Source organism: Bufo bufo, chromosome 3, assembly GCF_905171765.1.
Source record: "Bufo bufo chromosome 3, aBufBuf1.1, whole genome shotgun sequence".
NCBI lineage: Eukaryota > Metazoa > Chordata > Amphibia > Anura > Bufonidae > Bufo > Bufo bufo.
This window is the reverse complement of record NC_053391.1, coordinates 138053242-138078241: the sequence shown is the minus strand read 5'-3', so window position 1 is coordinate 138078241 and position 25000 is coordinate 138053242. Positions and strand designations below refer to the sequence as shown.

Genomic DNA, 25000 nt, shown 5'->3' with positions numbered 1-25000 from the left:
CCAGTGGACAGCTGACCTCTTCAGCCCATCCAGCCCGCTTCTCTCCCGATGACAAGTATTCCCGACATCGTTTCTCCATCAACAAGAGATTTGGTCTCCTGCTCACCCAGCAGCCCCGGACGCTTTTATCAGGCGGGCCGTGCGGAGGAACGACAGCTGGACTTGGAATCTCTCAGCTCCTTCTTACCACATTCACTCTTGTTGGACATTTGTCACTTTATCACTTAACATGGGAGGTGTTTTCTGAGTTTTCTATCAAATAAAGAAAAATAAATAAATCTGTTCTTATCAGTTTAATATCTGATACGTCCCCTATCTGGGGACCATATATTAAATGGATTTTTTCAACAGGGAGTTGGAAAAAGACTGATGGGTTAGTTAATTGGCTTATCACCTGAATGAAGTGTTTGGACCTCCACGCACCTTGCTTTTGCTTTGGGACAGTTGTGCACACTTGGGATGCTGAGTTGTTCCTGTGAATTGACCATTTAGTACTTTTGTAGCAAGTTGGCTGGATGTAACCATTTAGCTTTTCCAGTGCTGTAATAATAAATGAGTAAAGTTTGCCTGTGTCTCCCTCTTGTGGATCCTTTGAACTGGATTACTTGGAGGTTAACAAGTAGTCCAGCACTTCCTATGTATCAGCACCTGCCTTGTCTGGACAATGGACGGAACACTGCACGTGTCACAAGAGCCTTGTCAGGTCAAGAGGTCAAAGAGGTCAAGTAAGGTCAGGTCATTGGATGACATCACAAGGGCCCTGATGGAACACTCAACAATGGGGCCGTGACATCACAATCAACAATGCATACTTCCTTTTTTTTTCTCACTACTACTTCTCCATTCACTCCTATACGTTTTTCTGCTTGGCGTGCTATGGCACCAGGAATTGCGTGCGAAGAAAAGGCGTGTGCAAAAGTGGCGGGTGGGGGTGGAGCTATGCAGATGGCGAACACAAAGAGGAGCATAATGCTGGTGACTTCTGAGCGTAGGACGCACGTTTTCCCTGGTTTGTGAGAGAGGAGAAGGAAGCCTCCCGGACTGTGTCTGGGGCTGGGGCCCGTAGGCTGTTGCCTTGAGAAGTGCTTTGCAATGGCGATAAGCGGCCCCGTTGTCGAGGCCCCTTTTGACTAAGATCAAGTGTAGTATCTGTTCTTAATGGGTCGGATAGACCTTGTCTTGGCGCCTGGGAAGCCGTGGCTTGGTAGACGGTCTCAGTGGGAACTGGGGCTGGATCTCTTGCCTAGTGCTTGGGTGAAGGCCTCAGTTGTGAGCTGGGACTGAATCCCTTGCTTGGTGGACTAGCGCCTGGGCAACCAGAGGCGATCACCCCTAGCCACTGCACCTCGGTGCAGGGGGCTTTATTTACTGATATTCTCAGATTTGCACATTTTGCCATGGGACCCCCGTTTTGCAGATTTCGGGGGACCTGTGCAAAGAAAACTTCGATCAATATAAATTCAAAAATCTGTTCTTATACTGTACGCGGCAGACATGTTCCTGCAGTATTACCTGGATGAGCAGGGAGATCGGGTGTACACCATGAAGAAAGTGGCTCCCAGTGGACAGCTGACCTCTTCAGCCCATCCAGCCCGCTTCTCTCCCGATGACAAGTATTCCCGACATCGCTTCTCCATCAACAAGAGATTTGGTCTCCTGCTCACCCAGCAGCCCCGGACGCTTTTATCAGGCGGGCCGTGCGGAGGAACGACAGCTGGACTTGGAATCTCTCAGCTCCTTCTTACCACATTCACTCTTGTTGGACATTTGTCACTTTATCACTTAACATGGGAGGTGTTTTCTGAGTTTTCCATCAAATAAAGAAAAATAAATAAATCTGTTCTTATCAGTTTAATATCTGATACGTCCCCTATCTGGGGACCATATATTAAATGGATTTTTTCAACAGGGAGTTGGAAAAAGACTGATGGGTTAGTTAATTGGCTTATCACCTGAATGAAGTGTTTGGACCTCCACGCACCTTGCTTTTGCTTTGGGACAGTTGTGCACACTTGGGATGCTGAGTTGTTCCTGTGAATTGACCATTTAGTACTTTTGTAGCAAGTTGGCTGGATGTAACCATTTAGCTTTTCCAGTGCTGTAATAATAAATGAGTAAAGTTTGCCTGTGTCTCCCTCTTGTGGATCCTTTGAACTGGATTACTTGGAGGTTAACAAGTAGTCCAGCACTTCCTATGTATCAGCACCTGCCTTGTCTGGACAATGGACGGAACACTGCACGTGTCACAAGAGCCTTGTCAGGTCAAGAGGTCAAAGAGGTCAAGTAAGGTCAGGTCATTGGATGACATCACAAGGGCCCTGATGGAACACTCAACAATGGGGCCGTGACATCACAATCAACAATGCATACTTCCTTTTTTTTTCTCACTACTACTTCTCCATTCACTCCTATACGTTTTTCTGCTTGGCGTGCTATGGCACCAGGAATTGCGTGCGAAGAAAAGGCGTGTGCAAAAGTGGCGGAGCTATGCAGATGGTGAACACAAAGAGGAGCATAATGCTGGTGACTTCTGAGCGTAGGACGCACGTTTTCCCTGGTTTGTGAGAGAGGAGAAGGAAGCCTCCCGGACTGTGTCTGGGGCTGGGGCCCGTAGGCTGTTGCCTTGAGAAGTGCTTTGCAATGGCGATAAGCGGCCCCGTTGTCGAGGCCCCTTTTGACTAAGATCAAGTGTAGTATCTGTTCTTAATGGGTCGGATAGACCTTGTCTTGGCGCCTGGGAAGCCGTGGCTTGGTAGACGGTCTCAGTGGGAACTGGGGCTGGATCTCTTGCCTAGTGCTTGGGTGAAGGCCTCAGTTGTGAGCTGGGACTGAATCCCTTGCTTGGTGGACTGGCGCCTGGGCAACCAGAGGCGATCACCCCTAGCCACTGCACCTTCGGTGCAGGGGGCTTTATTTACTGATATTTCAGATTTGCACATTTTGCCATGGGACCCCCCGTTTTGCAGATTTCGGGGGACCTGTGCAAAGAAAACTTCGATCAATATAAATTCAAAAATCTCTTCTTATACTGTACGCGGCAGACATGTTCCTGCAGTATTACCTGGATGAGCAGGGAGATCGGGTGTACACCATGAAGAAAGTGGCTCCCAGTGGACAGCTGACCTCTTCAGCCCATCCAGCCCGCTTCTCTCCCAATGACAAGTATTCCCGACATCGCTTCTCCATCAACAAGAGATTTGGTCTCCTGCTCACCCAGCAGCCCCGGACGCTTTTATCAGGCGGGCCGTGCGGAGGAACGACAGCTGGACTTGGAATCTCTCAGCTCCTTCTTACCACATTCACTCTTGTTGGACATTTGTCACTTTATCACTTAACATGGGAGGTGTTTTCTGAGTTTTCCATCAAATAAAGAAAAATAAATAAATCTGTTCTTATCAGTTTAATATCTGATACGTCCCCTATCTGGGGACCATATATTAAATGGATTTTTTCAACAGGGAGTTGGAAAAAGACTGATGGGTTAGTTAATTGGCTTATCACCTGAATGAAGTGTTTGGACCTCCACGCACCTTGCTTTTGCTTTGGGACAGTTGTGCACACTTGGGATGCTGAGTTGTTCCTGTGAATTGACCATTTAGTACTTTTGTAGCAAGTTGGCTGGATGTAACCATTTAGCTTTTCCAGTGCTGTAATAATAAATGAGTAAAGTTTGCCTGTGTCTCCCTCTTGTGGATCCTTTGAACTGGATTACTTGGAGGTTAACAAGTAGTCCAGCACTTCCTATGTATCAGCACCTGCCTTGTCTGGACAATGGACGGAACACTGCACGTGTCACAAGAGCCTTGTCAGGTCAAGAGGTCAAAGAGGTCAAGTAAGGTCAGGTCATTGGATGACATCACAAGGGCCCTGATGGAACACTCAACAATGGGGCCGTGACATCACAATCAACAATGCATACTTCCTTTTTTTTTCTCACTACTACTTCTCCATTCACTCCTATACGTTTTTCTGCTTGGCGTGCTATGGCACCAGGAATTGCGTGCGAAGAAAAGGCGTGTGCAAAAGTGGCGGAGCTATGCAGATGGTGAACACAAAGAGGAGCATAATGCTGGTGACTTCTGAGCGTAGGACGCACGTTTTCCCTGGTTTGTGAGAGAGGAGAAGGAAGCCTCCCGGACTGTGTCTGGGGCTGGGGCCCGTAGGCTGTTGCCTTGAGAAGTGCTTTGCAATGGCGATAAGCGGCCCCGTTGTCGAGGCCCCTTTTGACTAAGATCAAGTGTAGTATCTGTTCTTAATGGGTCGGATAGACCTTGTCTTGGCGCCTGGGAAGCCGTGGCTTGGTAGACGGTCTCAGTGGGAACTGGGGCTGGATCTCTTGCCTAGTGCTTGGGTGAAGGCCTCAGTTGTGAGCTGGGACTGAATCCCTTGCTTGGTGGACTGGCGCCTGGGCAACCAGAGGCGATCACCCCTAGCCACTGCACTTCGGTGCAGGGGGCTTTATTTACTGATATTCTCAGATTTGCACATTTTGCCATGGGACCCCTGTTTTGCAGATTTCGGGGGACCTGTGCAAAGAAAACTTCGATCAATATAAATTCAAAAATCTGTTCTTATACTGTACGCGGCAGACATGTTCCTGCAGTATTACCTGGATGAGCAGGGAGATCGGGTGTACACCATGAAGAAAGTGGCTCCCAGTGGACAGCTGACCTCTTCAGCCCATCCAGCTCGCTTCTCTCCCGATGACAAGTATTCCCGACATCGCTTCTCCATCAACAAGAGATTTGGTCTCCTGCTCACCCAGCAGCCCCGGACGCTTTTATCAGGCGGGCCGTGCGGAGGAACGACAGCTGGACTTGGAATCTCTCAGCTCCTTCTTACCACATTCACTCTTGTTGGACATTTGTCACTTTATCACTTAACATGGGAGGTGTTTTCTGAGTTTTCTATCAAATAAAGAAAAATAAATAAATCTGTTCTTATCAGTTTAATATCTGATACGTCCCCTATCTGGGGACCATATATTAAATGGATTTTTTCAACAGGGAGTTGGAAAAAGACTGATGGGTTAGTTAATTGGCTTATCACCTGAATGAAGTGTTTGGACCTCCACGCACCTTGCTTTTGCTTTGGGACAGTTGTGCACACTTGGGATGCTGAGTTGTTCCTGTGAATTGACCATTTAGTACTTTTGTAGCAAGTTGGCTGGATGTAACCATTTAGCTTTTCCAGTGCTGTAATAATAAATGAGTAAAGTTTGCCTGTGTCTCCCTCTTGTGGATCCTTTGAACTGGATTACTTGGAGGTTAACAAGTAGTCCAGCACTTCCTATGTATCAGCACCTGCCTTGTCTGGACAATGGACGGAACACTGCACGTGTCACAAGAGCCTTGTCAGGTCAAGAGGTCAAAGAGGTCAAGTAAGGTCAGGTCATTGGATGACATCACAAGGGCCCTGATGGAACACTCAACAATGGGGCCGTGACATCACAATCAACAATGCATACTTCCTTTTTTTTTCTCACTACTACTTCTCCATTCACTCCTATACGTTTTTCTGCTTGGCGTGCTATGGCACCAGGAATTGCGTGCGAAGAAAAGGCGTCTGCAAAAGTGGCGGAGCTATGCAGATGGTGAACACAAAGAGGAGCATAATGCTGGTGACTTCTGAGCGTAGGACGCACGTTTTCCCTGGTTTGTGAGAGAGGAGAAGGAAGCCTCCCGGACTGTGTCTGGGGCTGGGGCCCGTAGGCTGTTGCCTTGAGAAGTGCTTTGCAATGGCGATAAGCGGCCCCGTTGTCGAGGCCCCTTTTGACTAAGATCAAGTGTAGTATCTGTTCTTAATGGGTCGGATAGACCTTGTCTTGGCGCCTGGGAAGCCGTGGCTTGGTAGACGGTCTCAGTGGGAACTGGGGCTGGATCTCTTGCCTAGTGCTTGGGTGAAGGCCTCAGTTGTGAGCTGGGACTGAATCCCTTGCTTGGTGGACTGGCGCCTGGGCAACCAGAGGCGATCACCCCTAGCCACTGCACCTTCGGTGCAGGGGGCTTTATTTACTGATATTTCAGATTTGCACATTTTGCCATGGGACCCCCTGTTTTGCAGATTTCGGGGGACCTGTGCAAAGAAAACTTCGATCAATATAAATTCAAAAATCTGTTCTTATACTGTACGCGGCAGACATGTTCCTGCAGTATTACCTGGATGAGCAGGGAGATCGGGTGTACACCATGAAGAAAGTGGCTCCCAGTGGACAGCTGACCTCTTCAGCCCATCCAGCCCGCTTCTCTCCCGATGACAAGTATTCCCGACATCGCTTCTCCATCAACAAGAGATTTGGTCTCCTGCTCACCCAGCAGCCCCGGACGCTTTTATCAGGCGGGCCGTGCGGAGGAACGACAGCTGGACTTGGAATCTCTCAGCTCCTTCTTACCACATTCACTCTTGTTGGACATTTGTCACTTTATCACTTAACATGGGAGGTGTTTTCTGAGTTTTCCATCAAATAAAGAAAAATAAATAAATCTGTTCTTATCAGTTTAATATCTGATACGTCCCCTATCTGGGGACCATATATTAAATGGATTTTTTCAACAGGGAGTTGGAAAAAGACTGATGGGTTAGTTAATTGGCTTATCACCTGAATGAAGTGTTTGGACCTCCACGCACCTTGCTTTTGCTTTGGGACAGTTGTGCACACTTGGGATGCTGAGTTGTTCCTGTGAATTGACCATTTAGTACTTTTGTAGCAAGTTGGCTGGATGTAACCATTTAGCTTTTCCAGTGCTGTAATAATAAATGAGTAAAGTTTGCCTGTGTCTCCCTCTTGTGGATCCTTTGAACTGGATTACTTGGAGGTTAACAAGTAGTCCAGCACTTCCTATGTATCAGCACCTGCCTTGTCTGGACAATGGACGGAACACTGCACGTGTCACAAGAGCCTTGTCAGGTCAAGAGGTCAAAGAGGTCAAGTAAGGTCAGGTCATTGGATGACATCACAAGGGCCCTGATGGAACACTCAACAATGGGGCCGTGACATCACAATCAACAATGCATACTTCCTTTTTTTTTCTCACTACTACTTCTCCATTCACTCCTATACGTTTTTCTGCTTGGCGTGCTATGGCACCAGGAATTGCGTGCGAAGAAAAGGCGTGCGCAAAAGTGGCGGAGCTATGCAGATGGTGAACACAAAGAGGAGCATAATGCTGGTGACTTCTGAGCGTAGGACGCACGTTTTCCCTGGTTTGTGAGAGAGGAGAAGGAAGCCTCCCGGACTGTGTCTGGGGCTGGGGCCCGTAGGCTGTTGCCTTGAGAAGTGCTTTGCAATGGCGATAAGCGGCCCCGTTGTCGAGGCCCCTTTTGACTAAGATCAAGTGTAGTATCTGTTCTTAATGGGTCGGATAGACCTTGTCTTGGCGCCTGGGAAGCCGTGGCTTGGTAGACGGTCTCAGTGGGAACTGGGGCTGGATCTCTTGCCTAGTGCTTGGGTGAAGGCCTCAGTTGTGAGCTGGGACTGAATCCCTTGCTTGGTGGACTGGCGCCTGGGCAACCAGAGGCGATCACCCCTAGCCACTGCACCTTCGGTGCAGGGGGCTTTATTTACTGATATTCTCAGATTTGCACATTTTGCCATGGGACCCCCGTTTTGCAGATTTCGGGGGACCTGTGCAAAGAAAACTTCGATCAATATAAATTCAAAAATCTCTTCTTATACTGTACGCGGCAGACATGTTCCTGCAGTATTACCTGGATGAGCAGGGAGATCGGGTGTACACCATGAAGAAAGTGGCTCCCAGTGGACAGCTGACCTCTTCAGCCCATCCAGCCCGCTTCTCTCCCGATGACAAGTATTCCCGACATCGCTTCTCCATCAACAAGAGATTTGGTCTCCTGCTCACCCAGCAGCCCCGGACGCTTTTATCAGGCGGGCCGTGCGGAGGAACGACAGCTGGACTTGGAATCTCTCAGCTCCTTCTTACCACATTCACTCTTGTTGGACATTTGTCACTTTATCACTTAACATGGGAGGTGTTTTCTGAGTTTTCTATCAAATAAAGAAAAATAAATAAATCTGTTCTTATCAGTTTAATATCTGATACGTCCCCTATCTGGGGACCATATATTAAATGGATTTTTTCAACAGGGAGTTGGAAAAAGACTGATGGGTTAGTTAATTGGCTTATCACCTGAATGAAGTGTTTGGACCTCCACGCACCTTGCTTTTGCTTTGGGACAGTTGTGCACACTTGGGATGCTGAGTTGTTCCTGTGAATTGACCATTTAGTACTTTTGTAGCAAGTTGGCTGGATGTAACCATTTAGCTTTTCCAGTGCTGTAATAATAAATGAGTAAAGTTTGCCTGTGTCTCCCTCTTGTGGATCCTTTGAACTGGATTACTTGGAGGTTAACAAGTAGTCCAGCACTTCCTATGTATCAGCACCTGCCTTGTCTGGACAATGGACGGAACACTGCACGTGTCACAAGAGCCTTGTCAGGTCAAGAGGTCAAAGAGGTCAAGTAAGGTCAGGTCATTGGATGACATCACAAGGGCCCTGATGGAACACTCAACAATGGGGCCGTGACATCACAATCAACAATGCATACTTCCTTTTTTTTTCTCACTACTACTTCTCCATTCACTCCTATACGTTTTTCTGCTTGGCGTGCTATGGCACCAGGAATTGCGTGCGAAGAAAAGGCGTGTGCAAAAGTGGCGGAGCTATGCAGATGGTGAACACAAAGAGGAGCATAATGCTGGTGACTTCTGAGCGTAGGACGCACGTTTTCCCTGGTTTGTGAGAGAGGAGAAGGAAGCCTCCCGGACTGTGTCTGGGGCTGGGGCCCGTAGGCTGTTGCCTTGAGAAGTGCTTTGCAATGGCGATAAGCGGCCCCGTTGTCGAGGCCCCTTTTGACTAAGATCAAGTGTAGTATCTGTTCTTAATGGGTCGGATAGACCTTGTCTTGGCGCCTGGGAAGCCGTGGCTTGGTAGACGGTCTCAGTGGGAACTGGGGCTGGATCTCTTGCCTAGTGCTTGGGTGAAGGCCTCAGTTGTGAGCTGGGACTGAATCCCTTGCTTGGTGGACTGGCGCCTGGGCAACCAGAGGCGATCACCCCTAGCCACTGCACTTCGGTGCAGGGGGCTTTATTTACTGATATTCTCAGATTTGCACATTTTGCCATGGGACCCCCGTTTTGCAGATTTCGGGGGACCTGTGCAAAGAAAACTTCGATCAATATAAATTCAAAAATCTGTTCTTATACTGTACGCGGCAGACATGTTCCTGCAGTATTACCTGGATGAGCAGGGAGATCGGGTGTACACCATGAAGAAAGTGGCTCCCAGTGGACAGCTGACCTCTTCAGCCCATCCAGCCCGCTTCTCTCCCAATGACAAGTATTCCCGACATCGCTTCTCCATCAACAAGAGATTTGGTCTCCTGCTCACCCAGCAGCCCCGGACGCTTTTATCAGGCGGGCCGTGCGGAGGAACGACAGCTGGACTTGGAATCTCTCAGCTCCTTCTTACCACATTCACTCTTGTTGGACATTTGTCACTTTATCACTTAACATGGGAGGTGTTTTCTGAGTTTTCCATCAAATAAAGAAAAATAAATAAATCTGTTCTTATCAGTTTAATATCTGATACGTCCCCTATCTGGGGACCATATATTAAATGGATTTTTTCAACAGGGAGTTGGAAAAAGACTGATGGGTTAGTTAATTGGCTTATCACCTGAATGAAGTGTTTGGACCTCCACGCACCTTGCTTTTGCTTTGGGACAGTTGTGCACACTTGGGATGCTGAGTTGTTCCTGTGAATTGACCATTTAGTACTTTTGTAGCAAGTTGGCTGGATGTAACCATTTAGCTTTTCCAGTGCTGTAATAATAAATGAGTAAAGTTTGCCTGTGTCTCCCTCTTGTGGATCCTTTGAACTGGATTACTTGGAGGTTAACAAGTAGTCCAGCACTTCCTATGTATCAGCACCTGCCTTGTCTGGACAATGGACGGAACACTGCACGTGTCACAAGAGCCTTGTCAGGTCAAGAGGTCAAAGAGGTCAAGTAAGGTCAGGTCATTGGATGACATCACAAGGGCCCTGATGGAACACTCAACAATGGGGCCGTGACATCACAATCAACAATGCATACTTCCTTTTTTTTTCTCACTACTACTTCTCCATTCACTCCTATACGTTTTTCTGCTTGGCGTGCTATGGCACCAGGAATTGCGTGCGAAGAAAAGGCGTGTGCAAAAGTGGCGGAGCTATGCAGATGGTGAACACAAAGAGGAGCATAATGCTGGTGACTTCTGAGCGTAGGACGCACGTTTTCCCTGGTTTGTGAGAGAGGAGAAGGAAGCCTCCCGGACTGTGTCTGGGGCTGGGGCCCGTAGGCTGTTGCCTTGAGAAGTGCTTTGCAATGGCGATAAGCGGCCCCGTTGTCGAGGCCCCTTTTGACTAAGATCAAGTGTAGTATCTGTTCTTAATGGGTCGGATAGACCTTGTCTTGGCGCCTGGGAAGCCGTGGCTTGGTAGACGGTCTCAGTGGGAACTGGGGCTGGATCTCTTGCCTAGTGCTTGGGTGAAGGCCTCAGTTGTGAGCTGGGACTGAATCCCTTGCTTGGTAGACTGGCGCCTGGGCAACCAGAGGCAATCATCCCTAGCCACTGCACCTTGGTGTAGGGGGCTTCATTTACTGATATTTCAGATTTGCGCATTTTGGCACGGGACCCTTGTTTTGCAGATTTCGGGGGACCTGTGCAAAGAAAAATTCGATCCAATATAAATTCAAAAATCTCTACTTATACTGTACGTGGCAGACATGTTCCTGCAGTGTTACCTGCATGAGCAGGGAGATCGGGTGTACACCATGAAGAAAGTGGCTCCCAGTGGACAGCTGACCTCTTCAGCCCATCCAGCCCGCTTCTCTCCCGATGACAAGTATTCCCGACATCGCTTCTCCATCAACAAGAGATTTGGTCTCCTGCTCACCCAGCAGCCCCGGACGCTTTTATCAGGCGGGCCGTGCGGAGGAACGACAGCTGGACTTGGAATCTCTCAGCTCCTTCTTACCACATTCACTCTTGTTGGACATTTGTCACTTTATCACTTAACATGGGAGGTGTTTTCTGAGTTTTCTATCAAATAAAGAAAAATAAATAAATCTGTTCTTATCAGTTTAATATCTGATACGTCCCCTATCTGGGGACCATATATTAAATGGATTTTTTCAACAGGGAGTTGGAAAAAGACTGATGGGTTAGTTAATTGGCTTATCACCTGAATGAAGTGTTTGGACCTCCACGCACCTTGCTTTTGCTTTGGGACAGTTGTGCACACTTGGGATGCTGAGTTGTTCCTGTGAATTGACCATTTAGTACTTTTGTAGCAAGTTGGCTGGATGTAACCATTTAGCTTTTCCAGTGCTGTAATAATAAATGAGTAAAGTTTGCCTGTGTCTCCCTCTTGTGGATCCTTTGAACTGGATTACTTGGAGGTTAACAAGTAGTCCAGCACTTCCTATGTATCAGCACCTGCCTTGTCTGGACAATGGACGGAACACTGCACGTGTCACAAGAGCCTTGTCAGGTCAAGAGGTCAAAGAGGTCAAGTAAGGTCAGGTCATTGGATGACATCACAAGGGCCCTGATGGAACACTCAACAATGGGGCCGTGACATCACAATCAACAATGCATACTTCCTTTTTTTTTCTCACTACTACTTCTCCATTCACTCCTATACGTTTTTCTGCTTGGCGTGCTATGGCACCAGGAATTGCGTGCGAAGAAAAGGCGTGTGCAAAAGTGGCGGAGCTATGCAGATGGTGAACACAAAGAGGAGCATAATGCTGGTGACTTCTGAGCGTAGGACGCACGTTTTCCCTGGTTTGTGAGAGAGGAGAAGGAAGCCTCCCGGACTGTGTCTGGGGCTGGGGCCCGTAGGCTGTTGCCTTGAGAAGTGCTTTGCAATGGCGATAAGCGGCCCCGTTGTCGAGGCCCCTTTTGACTAAGATCAAGTGTAGTATCTGTTCTTAATGGGTCGGATAGACCTTGTCTTGGCGCCTGGGAAGCCGTGGCTTGGTAGACGGTCTCAGTGGGAACTGGGGCTGGATCTCTTGCCTAGTGCTTGGGTGAAGGCCTCAGTTGTGAGCTGGGACTGAATCCCTTGCTTGGTGGACTGGCGCCTGGGCAACCAGAGGCGATCACCCCTAGCCACTGCACTTCGGTGCAGGGGGCTTTATTTACTGATATTCTCAGATTTGCACATTTTGCCATGGGACCCCCGTTTTGCAGATTTCGGGGGACCTGTGCAAAGAAAACTTCCATCAATATAAATTCAAAAATCTCTTCTTATACTGTACGCGGCAGACATGTTCCTGCAGTATTACCTGGATGAGCAGGGAGATCGGGTGTACACCATGAAGAAAGTGGCTCCCAGTGGACAGCTGACCTCTTCAGCCCATCCAGCCCGCTTCTCTCCCAATGACAAGTATTCCCGACATCGCTTCTCCATCAACAAGAGATTTGGTCTCCTGCTCACCCAGCAGCCCCGGACGCTTTTATCAGGCGGGCCGTGCGGAGGAACGACAGCTGGACTTGGAATCTCTCAGCTCCTTCTTACCACATTCACTCTTGTTGGACATTTGTCACTTTATCACTTAACATGGGAGGTGTTTTCTGAGTTTTCTATCAAATAAAGAAAAATAAATAAATCTGTTCTTATCAGTTTAATATCTGATACGTCCCCTATCTGGGGACCATATATTAAATGGATTTTTTCAACAGGGAGTTGGAAAAAGACTGATGGGTTAGTTAATTGGCTTATCACCTGAATGAAGTGTTTGGACCTCCACGCACCTTGCTTTTGCTTTGGGACAGTTGTGCACACTTGGGATGCTGAGTTGTTCCTGTGAATTGACCATTTAGTACTTTTGTAGCAAGTTGGCTGGATGTAACCATTTAGCTTTTCCAGTGCTGTAATAATAAATGAGTAAAGTTTGCCTGTGTCTCCCTCTTGTGGATCCTTTGAACTGGATTACTTGGAGGTTAACAAGTAGTCCAGCACTTCCTATGTATCAGCACCTGCCTTGTCTGGACAATGGACGGAACACTGCACGTGTCACAAGAGCCTTGTCAGGTCAAGAGGTCAAAGAGGTCAAGTAAGGTCAGGTCATTGGATGACATCACAAGGGCCCTGATGGAACACTCAACAATGGGGCCGTGACATCACAATCAACAATGCATACTTCCTTTTTTTTTTCTCACTACTACTTCTCCATTCACTCCTATACGTTTTTCTGCTTGGCGTGCTATGGCACCAGGAATTGCGTGCGAAGAAAAGGCGTCTGCAAAAGTGGCGGAGCTATGCAGATGGTGAACACAAAGAGGAGCATAATGCTGGTGACTTCTGAGCGTAGGACGCACGTTTTCCCTGGTTTGTGAGAGAGGAGAAGGAAGCCTCCCGGACTGTGTCTGGGGCTGGGGCCCGTAGGCTGTTGCCTTGAGAAGTGCTTTGCAATGGCGATAAGCGGCCCCGTTGTCGAGGCCCCTTTTGGCTAAGATCAAGTGTAGTGTCTGTTCTTAACGGGACGGATAGACCTTGTCTTGGCTTGGAGAGGTGCTTGGGAAGCCGGGGCTTGGTAGACGGTCTCAGTGGGAACTGGGGCTGGATCTCTTGCCTAGTGCTTGGGTGAAGGCCTCAGTTGTGAGCTGGGACTGAATCCCTTGCTTGGTAGACTGGCGCCTGGGCAACCAGAGGCAATCATCCCTAGCCACTGCACCTTGGTGTAGGGGGCTTCATTTACTGATATTTCAGATTTGCGCATTTTGGCACGGGACCCTTGTTTTGCAGATTTCGGGGGACCTGTGCAAAGAAAAATTCGATCCAATATAAATTCAAAAATCTCTACTTATACTGTACGTGGCAGACATGTTCCTGCAGTGTTACCTGCATGAGCAGGGAGATCGGGTGTACACCATGAAGAAAGTGGCTCCCAGTGGACAGCTGACCTCTTCAGCCCATCCAGCCCGCTTCTCTCCCGATGACAAGTATTCCCGACATCGCTTCTCCATCAACAAGAGATTTGGTCTCCTGCTCACCCAGCAGCCCCGGACGCTTTTATCAGGCGGGCCGTGCGGAGGAACGACAGCTGGACTTGGAATCTCTCAGCTCCTTCTTACCACATTCACTCTTGTTGGACATTTGTCACTTTATCACTTAACATTGGAGGTGTTTTCTGAGTTTTCTATCAAATAAAGAAAAATAAATAAATCTGTTCTTATCAGTTTAATATCTGATACGTCCCCTATCTGGGGACCATATATTAAATGGATTTTTTCAACAGGGAGTTGGAAAAAGACTGATGGGTTAGTTAATTGGCTTATCACCTGAATGAAGTGTTTGGACCTCCACGCACCTTGCTTTTGCTTTGGGACAGTTGTGCACACTTGGGATGCTGAGTTGTTCCTGTGAATTGACCATTTAGTACTTTTGTAGCAAGTTGGCTGGATGTAACCATTTAGCTTTTCCAGTGCTGTAATAATAAATGAGTAAAGTTTGCCTGTGTCTCCCTCTTGTGGATCCTTTGAACTGGATTACTTGGAGGTTAACAAGTAGTCCAGCACTTCCTATGTATCAGCACCTGCCTTGTCTGGACAATGGACGGAACACTGCACGTGTCACAAGAGCCTTGTCAGGTCAAGAGGTCAAAGAGGTCAAGTAAGGTCAGGTCATTGGATGACATCACAAGGGCCCTGATGGAACACTCAACAATGGGGCCGTGACATCACAATCAACAATGCATACTTCCTTTTTTTTTCTCACTACTACTTCTCCATTCACTCCTATACGTTTTTCTGCTTGGCGTGCTATGGCACAAGGAATTGCGTGCGAAGAAAAGGCGTGTGCAAAAGTGGCGGAGCTATGCAGATGGTGAACACAAAGAGGAGCATAATGCTGGTGACTTCTGAGCGTAGGACGCACGTTTTCCCTGGTTTGTGAGAGAGTCGAAGGAAGCCTCCCGGACTGGGGCTGGGGCCCGTAGGCTGTTGCCTTGAGAAGTGCTTTGCAATGGCGATAAGCGGCCCCGTTGTCGAGGCCCCTTTTGGCTAAGATCAAGTGTAGTATCTTCGGTGCTGCACTTGTTTCTGCGTCAGAAGGTAGGACCCGGGTACCCTCTCTCTCGGCCTGGGGGGATCGTTCAGGTTCATTGCCTGGACTTCACCCCCCTGCTGCTATTGGGAGAGAGGCTTAGTCCCGGGGACGTCGAGTTGCGATCCCCCGAACCTCTGTAAGTCCCAGGACTTGCAGGGGAGCACTTGTTTTTTTGCTCAGCAGAGGGAAAAAACAAAGAACGCCAGAGAACACCATGGCAGATGACCCCGGAGGAGGAGGAGGGGACCCGATGGAGGAAGGAGGAACCGGAGGAGGAGGAATCGGAGGAGGAGGAACCGGAGGAGGAGGAACCGGAGGAGGAGGAGGAGTCGGAGGAGGAAATTTGCCGGGAACCAGAAGTTATGCAGCAGTTGCAAAGGAGAAGAAAGAGGAACCCCAAAAGAAAAACTCTATTGACGGAAGAACCCAAGGAGGAGAAGGACCCAGTGGAGGAGGAACCAGAGGCAGTAAAGAGGAAGGAGATGACCACCAAATCCCAGAATATGCAAGAATTAAAAATACAGTCCGTTTTTATGTTACAGAAAGGAAAAAAGAGCAGTATAATTTGTTGTATTTAGTTGACAAAGTCCTGTGTGGCGTGTTTGGCATTCAGAAACACGAAATCTTAGCCATACAGGACTATCCTAAGAGAAGAGTGTACGATGTAACCTTTGAGAAAGAGGGTGTTTTTAAAGATTTTATTGCTAAAATTCCATCTAATTTGAATGATAGTCGTCTAGAAGGCTTAAAATTATACGAACATGAAACGGACGAAGTCAAAAATATAATTATAAAAATGTATTGCCCCTTTGCGGATATTAATGATATTTCTAACTTTTTATTTCCCTATTTTAAGAAGATTATTGCAGTGAGAAAGGTTTTTAATGCGGCTGGGATTTGGACCTCCAAGTGGGTATTTAAAGTAATCTGTCACCGTGACCCAGCATATCCTGGAGGCTTCATGCTACCCCCTGCCCGTTTTAAACTGGGAGACATGATAGGTGACATGTTCTTTGATAGAATGCCGCCATACTGCAGAATCTGTAAATTGTACGGCCATGATAATATGAATTGCCCAGGTACTTGTAAAAGATGCGGAAGCACAACACACGAAAGCAATAGTTGTACGGCTGGAAGAAAATGTTTTTATTGTTCTAACTTTGGCCACTTTGCTCGCAACTGTCCCCAGAAAACAGGTCCAAGGGCACAACCAGGGCAGCAGAGGCAACCGGAGGAGCAGACGGAACCGCAGCCCCAGAGAGAAGAGCATGAGGAGCCACAAAAGCATGGAGAGGAGCCTGAACATATGGAGGTAACAAGTGGTCCCCCGCAACCAGGTGAACCCAGGGAGAGGCGGCAAAAACAGAAGCGGAAGTCCAGTGATCGGCGGACGAGTGACCCCGCCCCGGAAACGGGGATTATGGGCCACCCGGATGATGCTGATCCGCCTGGCCCGCACTCGGTCCCTGGGCAGCCTGGGAGCCCGCCAGAGGATCCAGGTGGGGTCGCGGCGTCAAAAAAACGGAAAGATGATGGTAAAGTGGTGGAAGAAGGCTCGGGGAGGAGTGCTGTTGGGGGACCTGAGGTTTGCACCGAGGGGGCCCCACAGATTTCTCTTCCCCTGCCAGACGGTGAGAGAAACACGCCAGAGAATACAGTCCCAGAGACAATTCTGGAGGGGTCCCCTGCCCCGGAGTGGGAGGGGCCCGGCGCCGTGACCCCGATACCTAAGGAAAGGCAGATTGGATTAGTCTGGGCTGGCGGGATGATGCAAGAGGGGGACCAGCTGAGTGACGGTAGCTCCTCTCCTGCGAGTACGATGTTGTCGGTGACATCTGGGGCTGCGGGCGGTGAGAGCGCAAGTGACTCCTCCGGTGATGCCGATGCTGTCTAAAGTTGTGCCCAGGTAAGAAGGAAAAAGCTCCCCTTTTAATTTTTTATCATGGCCATTTTAGAAGGAATATCCCTGAACACTAGAAGCGTGCACTCGAAAACAAGGAGAATCGCGATTTTTAATTATTTATCTGTTCTTGCCGCTTCAGTGTTCTTTTTACAGGAATGCTGCATCCCCCATAGACGAAACTATAAAAAATACAAAGAAGACTGGAAACCCGGGCCATCAATTTGGTCCGGGTCAAACGAAAATAGTTCGGGGGGTGTGGCCATTTTATTCAAAGGGAATGTTTTAATAGACCATGTATGTGAAATTTTACCGGGGAGAATTTTATTAGTGAAGGCTTTTATTGATGGTGTTAGGTGGCAGTTTTTAAATTTTTATGGTTTTACAGAGAAAAAGAAAAGAATGGAAATGCTAGAGATTTTACCTTATTTTATTAATGACTCTGAACCTCTGATTTTAGCAGGCGATTTTAATTGTATTTTAAGAGGTGAGCGCCGGTTCTCAAACGCAGTAAGTAGAAATTATGACGCCTCCTCCTCTCTGCTAAAAAATATTATTTTAGATTTTAAACTTACTGACGTTTTTAAAAGATGCAATAATACACTACCAGAAGAGGCCGGCGCCACCTGGAGTAATAGAAATTGTAAATCAAGAATCGATTTTATCCTCTGCTCTTATCAGATACTGCCATTTTATTGTAAGCTTTTACCTAATATATTTTCCGACCATAAGTTATTGTCTTTTAAGGTGCAGTATGGCGGCAAGTACAAAAAGAAAAGAACATGGAAACTAAATGTCTCCCTTTTAAAAGATCCAGTGATTTTATCGGATTTTATTACATTTTATAAGCGCTGCAGACGGGTAAGAGATCCCAATATACCTATTGTTAAGTGGTGGGAAATGATGAAGATTAAAATCAAAACTTTTTTTATAAATAAAGGGAAATGCAAGGCCCAAGAAAAAAAGAGAGCGCTATGAAATGTTAAATACCCGTCTGCAGACGCAGTATAAGCTCCGAGATCTGGGTATGAACATGGATAAAGAGATTTCAGACAGTAAAAAAGAAATAGCTCAGTACCTGGAGCAGAAGGGAAAAGAAATAATCTTCCGTTCTAAGATCAAACACCTAGAAGAGAACGAGACCTGCTCCAGGTACTTTTTTAAAAAAGTACAAGATAAACGTACCCAGATCGAGGAGCTTGGGGGAGAAAAAAATATAGAGGGAATTTTAAAAAAAGCCCATGATTTTTATTCTAATTTATTTAGTGAAAAGAAAATAGATAAATTATTTTTAAAAGACTCACTGAAAGGGATCGAAAGTATTTTAGACTGTGAATCACAACAATTTTTATTACAGGACATCACAGAGAAGGAAGTTTTAGAAACTATCAAGAGTTTTAAGAAGGAGAAAGTTCCTGGCCCTGACGGTATACCCATTGAGTTTTATGTTACCTTTTACGGCATTTTAAGAGAAGACTTGTTTTATCTTTTTAAGGAGGTTTTTAGGTCCAAGACTCTCCCGGGATCCTGGAAAAAGGGTGATGTGTCTCTGTTGTACAAGAAAGGCGACAAGACGGACATTAAAAATTGGAGACCCATCACCCTTTTATGTTGCGATTATAAGATAATGGCAAAAATATGCGCAAACAGGATGAAGCAGGTAATAAGTAAAATCATCCACCAGAACCAAGTTTGTGGGGTACCCGGGAGATGTATTTAGGACAATCTGAACCTTTTAAAAGATATTATTAATGATGCGAATGAAAGGAAAGTGAAACTGGCTATTTTATCTTTAGACTTTGAGAAGGCCTTTGACCGTGTGTCTCATTTTTATCTTTTTAAAGTTTTAAAGAAAATGGGTATACCGGAGGGGTTTTTACAGTCTTTAAAAGCATTTTATGACCATTGTTCTAGTAAAATTTTAATAAATGGTTTTAAGACTCAGGATGTCATTTTAAAATCGGGAGTGAAGCAGGGGTGTCCCTTGTCCCCACTACTTTTTATATGCGCCATTGAGCCTCTTTTAATCATGCTGAGGAGAAATAAACAAATACGTGGAGTCCCCCTGCCAGGCGGGGGGGGACTGGAGGCCAAAGTAGTGGGGTACATGGATGACGTCGCGATAATTTGTAGGGACACCCCATCAGTCCAAAAAGCTTCAAAGCAGGTAGAACACTTTTGTTGTACCTCCGGTTTTAAAGTAAATTTTAACAAGAGTAGCGTTTTAAATGTTGGCGATATGGTTTTAAACGACATTGGCATTCCTGAGTCCGAGTCTGTAAAGATTTTAGGGATCTCTTTCAGTGAGTCAAATGATGGCCTCAGGAACTGGGACACGGTGACAGAAAAGGTAAACAAGAAATTGTGTATGTGGAACTTGAGGAAGCTGACGATGGAGGGAAAGGTTTTAATTATCAAGATGATAGTTTTACCTATTTTATTATATTTAAGCATGGTGTTCCCTCCATCGGACCGTATTTTAAAAAAAATCAATAAAGCTTGTTTTTATTTCTTTTGGGGTTCCAAAATGGATAAATTACAGAGAAATACGGTAATGCTTCCCAAGTTCAAAGGTGGAAAGGATTTCCCGGATATTAAAGCGTTTCTTTTAATAAAGTATTTTAGTTTTTGTCTTAACACCCTTTTTAAAAATAATTATTGGTCTTATTTTATTCGTTATTTTACAGGTTATTTTATGAGGAAGAATGGGTGGTTTGAAACTGTTTTAAACTCTCCATATTCTTTTAACCTGTCACATTCTTATCAGATTTTAGAAAAGATAACGATTTGTTTTAAACTAAGCCAGAGAAGGGTGGATATTTTAAAAAATAATAAGGTAATTTTAAAAGAGTTGAGTGATGAAAAGTTGATGGCCCCTATAAGGAATTTTAATGAAACAAAATGCAAGCAAGTGTGGAAGGAGGTGAATATTAATTATCTTTTTAATTCTCAGAAGGACCTGGCCTGGAGCTGCGCACATGAGTGTCTTCCATGCCGGGCATTCCAGCACCGAAGAGGATTATCAAGCACCGCCGAATGCCCCAGGGGAGCATGCAGAGAGGAGGAGGACGTCTTTCATGTTTTATGGCACTGCTACTTTGCACAAATAATATGGACTAAAATGCTCCCCTTAATGAAGAAGATAACAGGACTAAAGGTTTTAACTACGGACGGTGTGTTTTATGGGTGTCTGGAGTGCCCTTCAAGGACCAAGAAGACGATGGCATGGAAGATCACCAATTGTGTTAAAGCAGCTCTTTGGGCGGCCAGGAACATTTTATGTTTTAAGCACGAAGTTATCTCTGTAGAAAATATTTTAAAAATAACTTTTGATGAAATGTATAAGTATTATTTATTAGATAAGAAAAACGCCCCTTTTATGTGCAATAAATGGTTTTTAAGGGAATGGGGGTCTATTATATGATTTTATACATGCTATTTATATTTGGAAAATAATGTTTTTATGAGACAATAAGTTATTTTGTATGTATAAATTGTTTTAAATAAAATATACCCCTTTGGGGTAGTCAACTCAAAAAAAAAAATCTGTTCTTAATGGGTCGGATAGACCTTGTCTTGGCGCCTGGGAAGCCGTGGCTTGGTAGACGGTCTCAGTGGGAACTGGGGCTGGATCTCTTGCCTAGTGCTTGGGTGAAGGCCTCAGTTGTGAGCTGGGACTGAATCCCTTGCTTGGTGGACTGGCGCCTTGGCAACCAGAGGCGATCACCCCTAGCCACTGCACCTCGGTGCAGGGGGCTTTATTTACTGATATTCTCAGATTTGCACATTTTGCCATGGGACCCCCGTTTTGCAGATTTCGGGGGACCTGTGCAAAGAAAACTTCGATCAATATAAATTCAAAATTCTGTTCTTATACTGTACGCGGCAGACATGTTCCTGCAGTATTACCTGGATGAGCAGGGAGATCGGGTGTACACCATGAAGAAAGTGGCTCCCAGTGGACAGCTGACCTCTTCAGCCCATCCAGCCCGCTTCTCTCCCGATGACAAGTATTCCCGATATCGCTTCTCCATCAACAAGAGATTTGGTCTCCTGCTCACCCAGCAGCCCCGGACGCTTTTATGAGGCGGGCCGTGCGGAGGAACGACAGCTGGACTTGGAATCTCTCAGCTCCTTCTTACCACATTCACTCTTGTTGGACATTTGTCACTTTATCACTTAACATTGGAGGTGTTTTCTGAGTTTTCTATCAAATAAAGAAAAATAAATAAATCTGTTCTTATCAGTTTAATATCTGATACGTCCCCTATCTGGGGACCATATATTAAATGGATTTTTTCAACAGGGAGTTGGAAAAAGACTGATGGGTTAGTTAATTGGCTTATCACCTGAATGAAGTGTTTGGACCTCCACGCACCTTGCTTTTGCTTTGGGACAGTTGTGCACACTTGGGATGCTGAGTTGTTCCTGTGAATTGACCATTTAGTACTTTTGTAGCAAGTTGGCTGGATGTAACCATTTAGCTTTTCCAGTGCTGTAATAATAAATGAGTAAAGTTTGCCTGTGTCTCCCTCTTGTGGATCCTTTGAACTGGATTACTTGGAGGTTAACAAGTAGTCCAGCACTTCCTATGTATCAGCACCTGCCTTGTCTGGACAATGGACGGAACACTGCACGTGTCACAAGAGCCTTGTCAGGTCAAGAGGTCAAAGAGGTCAAGTAAGGTCAGGTCATTGGATGACATCACAAGGGCCCTGATGGAACACTCAACAATGGGGCCGTGACATCACAATCAACAATGCATACTTCCTTTTTTTTTCTCACTACTACTTCTCCATTCACTCCTATACGTTTTTCTGCTTGGCGTGCTATGGCACCAGGAATTGCGTGCGAAGAAAAGGCGTGTGCAAAAGTGGCGGAGCTATGCAGATGGCGAACACAAAGAGGCGCATAATGCTGGTGACTTCTGAGCGTAGGACGCACGTTTTCCCTGGTTTGTGAGAGAGGAGAAGGAAGCCTCCCAGACTGTGTCTGGGGCTGGGGCCCGTAGGCTGTTGCCTTGAGAAGTGCTTTGCAATGGCGATAAGCGGCCCCGTTGTCGAGGCCCCTTTTGACTAAGATCAAGTGTAGTATCTGTTCTTAATGGGTCGGATAGACCTTGTCTTGGCGCCTGGGAAGCCGTGGCTTGGTAGACGGTCTCAGTGGGAACTGGGGCTGGATCTCTTGCCTAGTGCTTGGGTGAAGGCCTCAGTTGTGAGCTGGGACTGAATCCCTTGCTTGGTGGACTAGCGCCTGGGCAACCAGAGGCGATCACCCCTAGCCACTGCACCTCGGTGCAGGGGGCTTTATTTACTGATATTCTCAGATTTGCACATTTTGCCATGGGACCCCAGTTTTGCAGATTTCGGGGGACCTGTGCAAAGAAAACTTCGATCAATATAAATTCAAAATTCTGTTCTTATACTGTATGCGGCAGACATGTTCCTGCAGTATTACCTGGATGAGCAGGGAGATCGGGTGTACACCATGAAGAAAGTGGCTCCCAGTGGACAGCTGACCTCTTCAGCCCATCCAGCCCGCTTCTCTCCCGATGACAAGTATTCCCGACATCGCTTCTCCATCAACAAGAGATTTGGTCTCCTGCTCACCCAGCAGCCCCGGACGCTTTTATCAGGCGGGCCGTGCGGAGGAACGACAGCTGGACTTGGAATCTCTCAGCTCCTTCTTACCACATTCACTCTTGTTGGACATTTGTCACTTTATCACTTAACATGGGAGGTGTTTTCTGAGTTTTCCATCAAATAAAGAAAAATAAATAAATCTGTTCTTATCAGTTTAATATCTGATACGTCCCCTATCTGGGGACCATATATTAAATGGATTTTTTCAACAGGGAGTTGGAAAAAGACTGATGGGTTAGTTAATTGGCTTATCACCTGAATGAAGTGTTTGGACCTCCACGCACCTTGCTTTTGCTTTGGGACAGTTGTGCACACTTGGGATGCTGAGTTGTTCCTGTGAATTGACCATTTAGTACTTTTGTAGCAAGTTGGCTGGATGTAACCATTTAGCTTTTCCAGTGCTGTAATAATAAATGAGTAAAGTTTGCCTGTGTCTCCCTCTTGTGGATCCTTTGAACTGGATTACTTGGAGGTTAACAAGTAGTCCAGCACTTCCTATGTATCAGCACCTGCCTTGTCTGGACAATGGACGGAACACTGCACGTGTCACAAGAGCCTTGTCAGGTCAAGAGGTCAAAGAGGTCAAGTAAGGTCAGGTCATTGGATGACATCACAAGGGCCCTGATGGAACACTCAACAATGGGGCCGTGACATCACAATCAACAATGCATACTTCCTTTTTTTTTCTCACTACTACTTCTCCATTCACTCCTATACGTTTTTCTGCTTGGCGTGCTATGGCACCAGGAATTGCGTGCGAAGAAAAGGCGTGTGCAAAAGTGGCGGAGCTATGCAGATGGTGAACACAAAGAGGAGCATAATGCTGGTGACTTCTGAGCGTAGGACGCACGTTTTCCCTGGTTTGTGAGAGAGGAGAAGGAAGCCTCCCGGACTGTGTCTGGGGCTGGGGCCCGTAGGCTGTTGCCTTGAGAAGTGCTTTGCAATGGCGATAAGCGGCCCCGTTGTCGAGGCCCCTTTTGACTAAGATCAAGTGTAGTATCTGTTCTTAATGGGTCGGATAGACCTTGTCTTGGCGCCTGGGAAGCCGTGGCTTGGTAGACGGTCTCAGTGGGAACTGGGGCTGGATCTCTTGCCTAGTGCTTGGGTGAAGGCCTCAGTTGTGAGCTGGGACTGAATCCCTTGCTTGGTGGACTAGCGCCTGGGCAACCAGAGGCGATCACCCCTAGCCACTGCACCTCGGTGCAGGGGGCTTTATTTACTGATATTCTCAGATTTGCACATTTTGCCATGGGACCCCAGTTTTGCAGATTTCGGGGGACCTGTGCAAAGAAAACTTCGATCAATATAAATTCAAAATTCTGTTCTTATACTGTATGCGGCAGACATGTTCCTGCAGTATTACCTGGATGAGCAGGGAGATCGGGTGTACACCATGAAGAAAGTGGCTCCCAGTGGACAGCTGACCTCTTCAGCCCATCCTGCCCGCTTCTCTCCCGATGACAAGTATTCCCGATATCGCTTCTCCATCAACAAGAGATTTGGTCTCCTGCTCACCCAGCAGCCCCGTGCGCTTTTATCAGGCGGGCCGTGCGGAGGAACGACAGCTGGACTTGGAATCTCTCAGCTCCTTCTTACCACATTCACTCTTGTTGGACATTTGTCACTTTATCACTTAACATGGGAGGTGTTTTCTGAGTTTTCTATCAAATAAAGAAAAATAAATAAATCTGTTCTTATCAGTTTAATATCTGATACGTCCCCTATCTGGGGACCATATATTAAATGGATTTTTTCAACAGGGAGTTGGAAAAAGACTGATGGGTTAGTTAATTGGCTTATCACCTGAATGAAGTGTTTGGACCTCCACGCACCTTGCTTTTGCTTTGGGACAGTTGTGCACACTTGGGATGCTGAGTTGTTCCTGTGAATTGACCATTTAGTACTTTTGTAGCAAGTTGGCTGGATGTAACCATTTAGCTTTTCCAGTGCTGTAATAATAAATGAGTAAAGTTTGCCTGTGTCTCCCTCTTGTGGATCCTTTGAACTGGATTACTTGGAGGTTAACAAGTAGTCCAGCACTTCCTATGTATCAGCACCTGCCTTGTCTGGACAATGGACGGAACACTGCACGTGTCACAAGAGCCTTGTCAGGTCAAGAGGTCAAAGAGGTCAAGTAAGGTCAGGTCATTGGATGACATCACAAGGGCCCTGATGGAACACTCAACAATGGGGCCGTGACATCACAATCAACAATGCATACTTCCTTTTTTTTTCTCACTACTACTTCTCCATTCACTCCTATACGTTTTTCTGCTTGGCGTGCTATGGCACCAGGAATTGCGTGCGAAGAAAAGGCGTCTGCAAAATTGGCGGGTGGGGGT

At 46.6% G+C, this 25000-nt stretch overlaps 13 pseudogenes; all 13 read left to right on the top strand.

Annotated features, from left to right (window-relative positions):
• Positions 1-234: 234 nt before the first annotated feature.
• Positions 235-457, top strand: LOC120996695 (annotated as a pseudogene).
• Positions 458-1804: 1347 nt separating this feature from the next.
• LOC120996728 lies at positions 1805-2014 on the top strand (annotated as a pseudogene).
• A 1339-nt stretch (positions 2015-3353) lies between these two features.
• Positions 3354-3563, top strand: LOC120996727 (annotated as a pseudogene).
• Positions 3564-4889: 1326 nt separating this feature from the next.
• On the top strand, positions 4890-5112 carry LOC120996694 (annotated as a pseudogene).
• A 1338-nt stretch (positions 5113-6450) lies between these two features.
• LOC120996726 lies at positions 6451-6660 on the top strand (annotated as a pseudogene).
• Positions 6661-7987: 1327 nt separating this feature from the next.
• On the top strand, positions 7988-8210 carry LOC120996693 (annotated as a pseudogene).
• Positions 8211-9547: 1337 nt separating this feature from the next.
• Positions 9548-9757, top strand: LOC120996725 (annotated as a pseudogene).
• A 1326-nt stretch (positions 9758-11083) lies between these two features.
• LOC120996692 lies at positions 11084-11306 on the top strand (annotated as a pseudogene).
• A 1325-nt stretch (positions 11307-12631) lies between these two features.
• Positions 12632-12854, top strand: LOC120996691 (annotated as a pseudogene).
• Positions 12855-14190: 1336 nt separating this feature from the next.
• LOC120996689 lies at positions 14191-14413 on the top strand (annotated as a pseudogene).
• Positions 14414-21205: 6792 nt separating this feature from the next.
• On the top strand, positions 21206-21428 carry LOC120996688 (annotated as a pseudogene).
• Positions 21429-22765: 1337 nt separating this feature from the next.
• Positions 22766-22975, top strand: LOC120996724 (annotated as a pseudogene).
• A 1326-nt stretch (positions 22976-24301) lies between these two features.
• LOC120996690 lies at positions 24302-24524 on the top strand (annotated as a pseudogene).
• Positions 24525-25000: the final 476 nt, after the last annotated feature.